Source organism: Opisthocomus hoazin, chromosome 20 (assembly GCF_030867145.1).
Source record: "Opisthocomus hoazin isolate bOpiHoa1 chromosome 20, bOpiHoa1.hap1, whole genome shotgun sequence".
NCBI classification, from domain to species: Eukaryota; Metazoa; Chordata; class Aves; order Opisthocomiformes; family Opisthocomidae; genus Opisthocomus; species Opisthocomus hoazin.
The window spans coordinates 15755061-15766299 of NC_134433.1; positions in this window are offsets into that span (position 1 = coordinate 15755061).

The window sequence follows — 11239 nt, forward strand, 5'->3', positions numbered from 1 at the left end:
TCTGGCCCCGGCACCCCTCTGCCAGCACCCCTGCGACGGGAACCCCCCATCCTTCACTGCCCCGACACCCCTCCGCCCGCACCCCCGGGATGGGGAGAGGAACCCCCCATCCTGCCCTGCCCCAGCACCCCTCTGCCAGCACCACCAGGACGGGGGTCCTGCCCCAACCCTGCCCCGGCACCCCTCTGCCTGCACCCCCTCTATCGCGCTGAAAGAGGGGTAGGTTAAGAACCTCCCCCCCCCTCCAGGCCTCGCAGAAGGGGCCTGCCGTGGGGGGGCTTCCCGGATGGGCAGCCCCCATCCTGCCCCAGCACCCCACCACCTGCACCCCCTCTATCGTGCTGAAAGGGGGCCAGGCTGCGAACCCCCCCCACCCCAGGCCTCGCAGAGAGGGTTTCTCCCCCTGGCATCCCCTCCCCCGTGCGGGGTCCCCGCTGCCCAAGCCCTGGCACAGGCTGTGAGCCCCTGGAGGGCACCCCCAAGCCAGGGGGTCTCCCATGGGGCTCTTGGCCCCCGCTGTGGGGCAGCTTTGGGGACAGGCTTGGTGCCGTTCAGCCGTGAGCGGCGTGGAAGGAGGCTCAGCGAGTTGGCGAAGGAGACTCTGCAGGGACAGGGGTGCTCGGGGGACACGAAGCCCCCTTGAACCTCGGCCGCTGTCGGGGCGGGAGCGGGGAGCGGGGTTGGGAGGGGGCAGAAGCAGAGATCCAAGCTGGGATCTGGACAGAAGCTGCTTTTCCCAACGCTGCAAACGCACCGAGTCCCAAAGGGCAGCAAATCCACCTCAACCAAAGCAGGCACGAAGGCGGGAGGCACCACCACCCCCCCAGAGCACGGCGCGGGGGGCTGGGGACCCCCCCCGGGAAGGCAGGCCCGCGTCCGAAATCTCCGGCCGTGACCCCCCCAGCCTCCCGAAGCACGACCAGTTTGGCAGCCCAGTTCCCTGCCGCTTCGGCTGGCATCCGGCTGGCAGCCCTGGCAGCCACAGCTTTAAACCCAGCGCTTCCAGCCCAGATTTGGACTTTCCCAGCGTACCCAAAGTCGCAGCCGCCCGCTCGTCTCAACGCCCCCCCAAAAACCCTGCCGTGGCGGACCCTGAGCGCGTCACAGTGCGGCCCCGGAGCCCCCCGGGAGCCCGGCTGCGGGTCTCTGCGGCCATCGGTCCCGCTGCCAGCAGAACCCTCCGGGGAGCCGGCGGCCGCTCGGCGTCCAGCGGAACCAAGGGAAAAGCCCCACGGCGCGGCGGGAACAGCCTGCGGCACCCGCACGGCTCCAACGCACCGGTGCGGACTCCGGTGAAGCCATTCCCGCTCCGCAGAGCAGCCCGGGATGGCAGCGCAGGGCCCTCGGAGCCCCCCTGCCCTTTGGCTGAGCCGCAGCCGGGGTCGAGGGTACCCCAAAGGCAGCAAGAAGCCTCTCGGCGTGCTTGGGAGGGAGCGTGTGGGTGAGGCACGGTGGCTGCGCAGGGATTTTCACGGGCACACGATGGGCTGAGCACAACCTAGGGAAGAGAGGGCTGAAAAACCCCCAGAAGCCCCCTCCCGGCTCCCAGCCTGGAGCCCCCAGCCCGGCTGAGCGTCTTCCCCAGCTCTGCTCCCTCCCGCTCAGCCGGGGGGGGCCAAGGCGGCTGCTTTGGGCCCATCCTACGCCGGGTGAGCCCCCACTCTGCTCTTCCAACCCCAAACATTCTGTGATTCTGCTGTGCCTGTGGCGAGGGTGGGGGGCTCCCGGGCTCGGCCATGCCCAGCACCGGCAGGGTGGTCCCCTCCGATGCCAGCCCTGCTCAGCCCAGCTCCAAAGGAGCCCAGATGGATGAGCCCTCCCTGCGCCCACAGGGTGCTGGGTGAACGTCCCCGCCGCGCCCAGCTTTCCCACCCGCAAGGACAAGCGAGGGTTACGTGCCCACCAGGTCCCTCGCGCCCATAGGTGGTCTCATCCTGCACGCCGCAGCGGGTCTCTGATCACCCCAAAGCTCCCCTGATCCCGGGCGAGACGCCAAACCGCCCACCCGCCTTCGGGGCCGGGGGACCACCGAGCGCCGCTGCCACCCCTGAGCAACCACCCACTGCCACCAAGATGTGGGCTCACGCCCACTGTGCCCCCGCAGCTGCCCTCCCACTGCAGGGTCCTGCCCAGGGCAGAGCTTGGGGTAAGCTCTGTGGGTGCTGGGGGCGAGCAGGAGCCGGGCTGAGTGCCCAGACCCCCTGGCACGGGGTGCACCCGCCTGCTGGCCTGGGAACAGCCCAGCTCCTGCTCCAAGAAGGTCCCCCGCTCCCTTTCAAGTGGGCTGGTGAGCTTTGACTCGGTCTTTGCACAGGCTTCATGGCGTCGCATGATAATGATGTTCTGTCACAGTGGGTGACCCGGACCTTGTCCTGTTTCCACACGTTTGGAACCACCTGGCTAATGAAGTGGATATCGTTTTCTGGTCCATCTCTCCCACCCTATTGCTCTTCCCCTTCCTCCGCGCCCGGCTCCTCCGAGCGGTGTCGGGAGCCTCGCTGCAATCGGCCTTTTCCCATCGTTGTCCGGCACAGCTCATTAACTCCTCTCAGCAGAAGAGCTCGGTCATTACGGCTCGGGGGGCCGATGGGTGCCCCGCGGGGCTGGGAGCACATAGTTTCCCAGCCGGGGGAAGGCACCAGCCCGGCGTGAGCATCGGCCCGAGCTTTCACCGGGAGGTGACGGCGGCTGGGAACACAGGATGGCTGCACAGGGGTTTTTTTTTTTGAAGCTGAACATGCTCCGCTCTGCCTCCCAGCCCTCCGCAGCCGCCCGGTGTCCAGCCAGCCCTCGCACGTCGCTGGAGGGTCTGGGTGCCCGGTGCCGGCCACCGGCTCCCGTGGCTGAGACGGCCTCGCCTCCCGCTGCCCCGTCACCCACAGCACCGAACAGGCTCCCCAGTACCGAACCAGCAGCCCATCCCCTCGCAATCGCTGCGAGGGAATAACCGTCCCGGCACGGCGGTCCCGCTCCGCCTGCGCCGCGGCTGGCGTGAGACCCTCGCGGTGCGGGGCAACCCCTCGCCCGCAGCCGCCTTCGCCACGCGTGGAGGGACCAATGGCGTTGGCCCCGGGCACGGGCAGCAGCTCCCACCCAGGCAGCGAAGCCACACGTGGCCGCCATGGCCGGGCCCGCGGGGTCGGGCGCGGGCAAGGCTGTGCCACGGGGGACTTTGCTCCAGGCACCGTGCGGCTGCGCCTCGCGCGGAGGCAGCCTCCAGCTCCCCAACGATGTCCCCACCGGGGCAGCTTGGGGACGTGGGAGCCAGGGACTGTGCTGGGGACCCGGGGGGATTTCGCCCGCAAGCTGCCACGGGGTGAGCGAGCCGGGCACAGCGGCGTGACTCACACGGCGCCGGGGGATTTCTGCCACGGACGCGTCTACGCATTTCGCGTATGCCTCTCATTTTTTTCGTACCGTTTCATTTAACGCCTGAGCGCGTGCAGACACACCGCCTCTGACCTCGCGGGCAGTGGGCAAGAGAGTTCCCACCAAAACAGGGCCATTAAATCCCCTGGCTGATATTTTTTCTCCTCTGCCCCCACTTGTGCCGAGATTTTCGCATTCCCTGCCTGCCTCCGCCTCCCCCACACCGAGGTGACGTAATGTTATGAAGCCTTCTCCCATCCCCACCTTTATTAAATATGACCCGCAGTTGATCCCCGCGCGGGGCGAAGGGAAGCTGTGGTTTCGGGAGGGATCAGACATGAAAGGGAGAGCTGCCCGCCCCGCACAGGGCTCGCTCTGCAGGGCCGCGGGGAGCCCTCACGCCCCAGCCACCCCGACACCCGCGGCCCGGCAGCGCTGCCGAGGTGGCGGGGATTGTGGCACGGGTGCCACTTTCACCGCCCGAGGGTGACCGGGTCTGTCGGCGCTTTGGGTTGGGATGGAAATGCTCTCGTTCCTCGTCTTCTCCCTCCCGAATGACGGACAGAGCCGTGGCTCTCCTCCCGCAGAGGTTTTGGGACGGGGGCTCGGCTGGGGGGGTCTGGTGGCCCAGCTGCGGGCTGAGCGCTGCTGTCCCTGTCCCCCAGCCCGGCTGCTGGCCACGGCCATCAGCTGGCACCCACAGTCCCCAGCGCAGAGACCCCACGGACCCCAACTCCCCGCCGACAGCCTCCTCACCCGCTGTGCCGCACGTCCCACCCGGCTGGGGCTGGCAGGGGGTCCCGGGGATGGGAAATGCCCAAGGGGTCACCGAGCCACAGAGCCAGGCAGGCAGAAACGACTTCTTCCAGCCACTGCCCCCGGCTCCGAGCGCAGCGGATCCCGGGAATCGCGAGCTTCGCAGGCAGCCGGGCCGAGCCGGGCTGCCGCGGGGAGGGATGCTCTCAGCTGCCTCGAAGGCGCTGAACTTCTGCCCGTCTGCTTCCCACCGCGGTCACGTCCGACCCCAGAGGAGCACCCGGGCAGGGCCCTGCTGGCAGCGCAGCTCCTTCCAGCAGAGCATCGGCACCGGGGACGCGACGGGGAACCCCCCGTGTTGCCCCCTCAGCCGTGGCAGCCCACGTTGGGGACATCCAACGCGCCGGTGCCATCGCCGGGAGCCGGGCAGCTCCGCTGCCACACCAAGCCCCACATGGAGGGGAGCTGGGGCAGGAGCCAGGGATGGCACGGCCGGAGGGACGGGAGTGCTGGTGCCACCCGGGGCTCGCCGGGAGCTGCCGGGACGGGGCAGAGGGGTGGGCAGGAGGACACCCGGCAGCGGCATTTGTCTGTCACTCCGATAATTAATGCTTCTCCCTTACACTTTGCAAATACCTCGCGACTCTCTTTGTCTAGTGATAAATGGCCCCTTTGAAGTTCTGCTTTCTCAAAAGCAAAGCAAAGAAACACTTTCATAATCCGCCTTCACCCCCTTGTCCTTTGCCGGGGCTCTGCCGCTCTGGGGGTGCGCAGGGGAGCGATGGCCCCTTGCCCGCACGCAGGACCCCTCGGGGGCTGCTCACCGTCCCCATGCTCTGCCGGGGGGACAGGTGGAGGGGCTCAGCACTGCCTCGGTGCGTGCCCCCCTCAGCAGCACGCTCCCTGCCCTCTCTGGGACCCCCCCAAGACCTGGGACCCCACTTTTCAGAGCTCAGGGGCTTCCCTCAACCTCCTCAAGGATCCAGAGGTAAGCACGGCGTTTGGGCAGCTGCGGGGGAGCGGGGTCCCGCCGCGAGGGGCATTTGGGGGGTACGGAGGGGCAAACGTGGCCCAGCACCCGCCGAGAGCCACACGCACGTCGCCCCGCGGCTCCCAGCCCACACTCGGGTTCTGCTTCGCTGCCACAGCAAAACAAGTTCTGCTGGGCTATAAAAAGGCCCTGGAAGCGGGGCAGGCTGGGAGCCGCGCAGCCGGAATCCATGCCAGAGCTCTCGCAGATTGTCACCGGCTTACGTGTCAGGGCAAACAATGCTATCTGCCCAGGAATCGCGGCACAGAGAACACCACAACAGCGGCCCGAACCCCAAACACGGGGTCACGGGGCACAGCCTGGCAGCCAGCAGCTCCCCGCGAGGAGCCGGGGTCCGTCCCGCACGGCAGAGCGCGGCACCGGCACGGCTTCTCCCAGCACGCCCAGTTCCCCAGACCCCAGCCCCGAGCTGGCGAGGCCGCCCTTGCCTCCCCACGCCGGGCAGGCGTTTCGCAGATGCCATTCTGCTTTAGCGAGCAGCCGCGCGTCCTCCGACTTTTTATTAATTTTAAGACAAAGGGGAGGGAAGCGAGCTGGAACCGGCGCGGGAGGTGGGGTTGTTTTCTGGGAAAACAAAAGCAGCGTGGCGGCGCGACGCGGGCCGGGAGATGCTGGCGGCTGGAGGAGCTGGACCTGTCCCTGGGGGCAGCTTCGGGGCGAGCCCCCGGCCCGGGCACCCCGGCCAGCCCCCCGTGCCACGCCTCACCCCGCGGTTATGGGTGCCTGCCGTCGCTCACCCCTTCGTGCGAGGTCGGCGCCGGCAGCTCGCCGGGCAGAGGGCGAGAGCTGCCATCATGGAAAAAGGAAAATCAGCCCCAGCTCGCCACAGGCAGCGCAACCGGGCGCAGTGGAAGAGGGGTTCTGGAGGCAGGCACAGGGTGCCGGAGGTTTGCAAATGGTTTGCACCTGCGGCAAGGGCTCCCCGCGGGCACGGCCACGCCAGCCAAGCGCACCCCAGCCCCCGCCGCAGGTGGGACCCCCACCCCGAATGCATTTCCCTGCTGGGTGCCCTCCCTGGGAGGGTCTGGCCCTGGCCCCCAGCGGGGTCTCTGCCCGGGCCGGGAGGGCAAAAATCAAAAGCAAATTGCAGGAGTCAATGGCGCGGAGCCGCGGGCGGCCTCAGCGGCTGCCGTGTGACTTTGATTCCCCTATCATAACCCCGAATTAAAAATTCAAGCAATTACTTGCATGGCTTCCCTCCGATTAGGCTGGGCCTCGCGTTCATTAATGCGGGCGCACAGAGAAAAGCCATTAGGGCGGGTGGCGGGGACGGTTTCGCTGAGAACAGTTCCGCTCCAGGAAGGAGCCAGGCGAAAGCTGAGTTTCACACATCTTGGGGGCCCTGAAAGCCGCCTTTGTGCGCCCGGCCGGCGCCCGGGCAGGGTGTCGGGGGTCCCTGGGGGCAGCGGGGCCGAGGAGGAGCATGGCCGGACGGGTAAAGCGTCAGCCCGGTGCCCGCAGCACCGGAGGGAAGGGACTGACCCCCGAGTCACCACGACGTTTCCGTTTGGTCGCCCCCCAAAAAATATTTACCCAGCCCACCCCTGCCGGGCGGCCGCACACGGGGCAGGGGCAGCAGGAACGGCGGCGGCTGGGGAATAAAGCTTTTCGCCCCAGCCCGCCGCAGCCCTCACCAAGGCCCGAGCAAGACACAGCAAGTTTTCCACCCGGCAAGCCTGGTTTTATGAGCAAATTTCAAGTTTTCGCATAGTTTTCCCTCCCCCTCGCCGTACAAACGCATCTCGGGAGCGGGCACACTGCCTCTGCCGCCCGTGCCCCCCCGGGAACCCCCCGCCCGCCAGCAGCCGCCCCGAGCGTGCTCGCGCTTCACCGCGGGGCCATCAAGGAAATTTGCTGGACGGAAAAAATACCAGCACGTCTAGACTGAAATACCGGTCTGGGCTCCCGGGGAGCCGCAGGACCCCCCCAGCGCAGCGCGGGCTCCCGGTCCGCAGGGACCCCGGGGACACCCCGACTCGCCGAGCCCCTCCGTCGTCCCCAGCCCAGCTCGGCGCTGCCCGTGCCGCGGGGCCCACGGTGCCTCGCGGTTTTCTGCTTCCCCCCTCGCCCACGCCCTCGCTGCCGTCGTCCTTCCCGCAAGCGGCCTTCGGCCTCGCGAGGTGCGAGGTTGGACAACGGCCGGGTCAGAGCGGCCGGAGGGGCTCGGGCCCTGCCGAAAGCCCCCTCAGCGGCCATCGCGGCCTCGGCGCGGGCGCTGCCGGGGGCCATCCATCAGCCACGACCCCGCGGCCGCCCCGAGGAGGAGAGCGACGGGAGGCCATGAGGGGAGGAAAGGAAAACAGACAGGATAAAAATCACCAAATTAGCGGGGCCGGGGGAGCGCCGGCTGGCGAGGGGGCACGGGGCCATTTCTGAGGGGCGAGGCAGCAGGCGTGAAGCCAGCAGCAACACCCCCCCCCCCCGACCCCGCCACTGGAAGTCACCCCGGCCTTCGCCGCCGGGACCCCCCCCGCACCCCGAGACCCGCCTCCCGCGTGGGCAGAGGGGGTCCCCGGGCACCCGGAGGGACAGAGGCCGGCGCCCCACGGGCCGGTGACACCCGCGACATGCGGGGGAGGGGGTACCCCCCCTTCCCCCCCGCCGGGGCCGCCCCGAGCGGGAAGCCCGCGCCGCCGGGCACGTGGCGCCACCTGGCGGCCCGGCGGCCGCCCGCCGCCTCTCCCGGGCCCTTCCCGCCCTCGGGGCCGCTCCCGCCCGGGCGCTGAGGGCGCAGCCGCCGCCCGGTCCCTCCCTCGCGGGCTGCTGCCCCTGCTACGTGGAAAAAGAGTCGCTGGGGGAAAGGAAAATGCAAATAAAACCCCAAAATCTGTGCGCGCCGGCGACGGGGGGGTCCGTGACAGCCCCCTCAGCCGCGGGGAGCCCCGTGAGGGGTTTTGCTCAGCAGTTTTGGCCAAGGCACGGCTGCGCCGGCCGGGTCCCACCATGCTGCCGTGCGAGGCCATGCAGCCACGCCATGCTGTGCATTTACCGACCCGGGCAACAAAATTCCACCAAAAAAAGGCGTTTAGAGCCTGAGCTTGGAGCTGGGTGGGCTGGGCAGGGCAGAGCCCACTGCAGCACGGCCCGGGGAAGCGATCAGCGCCGGGGCCGGGCCGCGGAGACAGCCCGGTGCTGGGAGCGGGCAGGCCGGGCACTGAAGCCCCTTTTCTTTTCACCCACCCAGTGACCCCGCGCGGAAGAACGGGCAGATTGTCTTTCAAACGGAGCCGATGTGGAGCTTGAATGTCCCTTGCCACCTTGGCTATAAATCATCCTGCATGTGATAAGGTAATTACCTTCTCCTTGAAACTATTCATAGGAAAGCCTATAAAGCGCCTGGCTTGTAAACACAACAATAAAGAGGCAGGACAATAAAACCTTGGCCGGGGCGGGGAAGGTGCTGCCTTTCGCCAGCCCCGAGCACCTCGTGCTTCACCAGTCCCCAGCTGAGGACGGAGGCTGTGTCTGTCCCCGCTGCTCTCACTGGCAGCGAGCCGGCAGCACAGGGCACGCACAGCCCACGCTGCTCCACCAGGCACCAAAAATGAGCATCCGACACTAAAAAGACACAAAATCACCACTGACCTTGGGCACAAACAGGAGATCCCAGCCCAGCTCTAGCACCCCCGGGCTGCAGAAATAGCTCAGGGGGCTGGGCTGGGCACAGCTGAACCCCGTGACTGATCCGGGTCCCCACCCAGCAGCGATTTACTTGTTGCCCACAGAAATTAGGCCTGAGTCTCCACAGCTGCCCCCTGCACCCCCCTGCAAGGTGTGTCTCCCCAGCAGTGCCCGTGGGCTGGGGGAGGTGAGGCTGCTGCTGGCCGCTCCTGGCCTTGAGTGGGAGCGGAGGCAGGGGTGGTGGCATGTTTTTGTCACCTTCAGAAAATGCCGGATGGAGTTCCACCAGCCGGAGTGAGAACCCAGCTCTGTGCACACACCAATTTTTCCCCAGGGAGTCAGCTAACAGTGTCCAGAAGCAGGCAGAAGGATCTTCCCTCAGGAGGATGAAGGGCTGGCATCAGCATAAGACCCATCTTACATCCTCCTCTTCACAGGCAGGAGGTTTGTGATGAGTGTGCAGGGTGAGACTGCAAAATCCAGACTCTCTACCCAAACTGGCATTCTTACTGCTGTAACGTGGTGGTGGGTCGAATCGATGCCCAGGACACCCGAAGCCTATGAGCATTCCTGGGGAAAAGAGCTACAGAAGAGAGCAACTAACGGCGCACGCAACCAACCAAGCAAGCCCAACCCGTAACCGATTCAGTTCCTTTACAGACGAACTCAATCTGGCATTCAGATGTGCAGCCTTATTCCTGTCTGGTCTTGAGGGAAAGAGAGCAGCCAGATGTCGAGGAACAAGCTGAGCAGATCAGAAGGTGCTGAACCCTTCTGCTTTAGCGTCTGGTAATGAGTTGGGCTCTTAGTTAAACAGAGCGCTCACACGGAGAAAACTCCTTATGCCGCCTTCAGCCAAGGCTACCTAGAAACTACTGTTGCTCCCAAAGGTAAAAGACATTCGTATCTTTCTGTCTGAGAATAGCTGCGGGTTCCCCAATACAGGCTGAAGTTCTGGACATGCTTATTTGGAAATCTCCATGCAGCCAGCGGGCAGGCTGCTGCCATGCTCAGTTGGGACACACTTCTGTTTTATCCAGCCACTCGAGCTCTTGGTTTGCCTCCATCGCTCGCTCAGCGCTGCTCAGAGCAGAAGTCCACGTTGCCTCAAAAGCCCTGAGGTGTTATGAGAGCCAGGTGAGACTTCAGAGAATTTTTTATTAAAACCAGAGAGGTTATCTCTGCGCTACTGAGAATCCCAGCAGCTCCCATCCGCTTCTTGGGGTGCATAAAATCACAGATTTCTCCGTTCAGAACACCCTGACATCGGGTGTGGGCTGCTGGAGCAGACACTCGGCACAGGTACACCCTGTGTCTGCTGCCTGACCAGGCGTCGGATACCGCATCCCACAGCCGCCTCCCCGGCAGTATTCCAGCTGGCGCAGAATGTGGGCAGCTCTAGAGATGTCAGCAAACCTGGGCAAGAAATCCAGGCACAGTTGTGTTTTCAGTGGTAACGGGGCACATTTCTTCTACAGGCAGAACAGAGCTGCAGAACGCAGGCTTGCTTCAGGTGGTAGAAACTCAGAAGATGCGTACAGGGCACAACTGCAGCAGCCAAAGAGAGGGAAAACGAGCAAGGGTCAGCTGAAGTGGAAATTTGTACCTTCAAGCAGAGCCAGGGGTGCTCCTGAGCCCTCTGGGATGTGGCCCAGCAAGGGCACTGGTGGTGCCGGGGCCCTGCAGCGATGCTCAGCCTTCCAAAGCACCTGGAGAAGGCTGACCACACGCTACGGCTGGCAGAGCTGCTCCTGCTGCGGGCTGTTGCAGCAGAACTCACTCTTGGCCAGGAACTGGCCCCACACCTCCAGCAAAAGAGACCCCGGTACTCTGCGGGGGTTTCAGATACTCACACTGCTCGAGGCCCACTGGAACCCGTGGCAAGGATGGAAAAAACAGACCAATTCTGTATCCCAAAGAGCTTTTACGACAGGCAGGGCTTGCCCTGAGCTCTGTTCAAACATCCCCCCAGAGGTCAGGACAGCAGGCACTCGGCTCTCAAAGCGCCCCACGGACCGGCTCATTCCTGCAGGCTTTGATTTGTCCCCGGCAACCTCGGCGCGCTCCGTCCTGCCCCGGCTATCAGCACAGCAAGCACACAGCAAACAGAGCAACAACATCATCGCCAAGGAAGGGGAAGGGGACAGAACCTGAGAACTATGAACAAACGCACGTGCGGCTGGGAGCATCGCCGCACCTCCCACAGAAAGGCGACAGAGCCGCAGGGGTAGCGCCGCTCCAAGAGTCGGAATTCCAGCCTCGGAGGACCTACTTTGAGTTTTCTAGCTTACACAGCGCAGTACCATCCGCCTGCAAAGAAGGAATTTCGAGTTTTTTGGAAGACAGGATGAGTGAAGGCAGCAGGGAGGCGCAGGCCAGGCCTGAGACAGCGGGACTGCAGACAGGTAAAGGCAAAGGGTGTTTGCTCTAAGCTGTTACTCA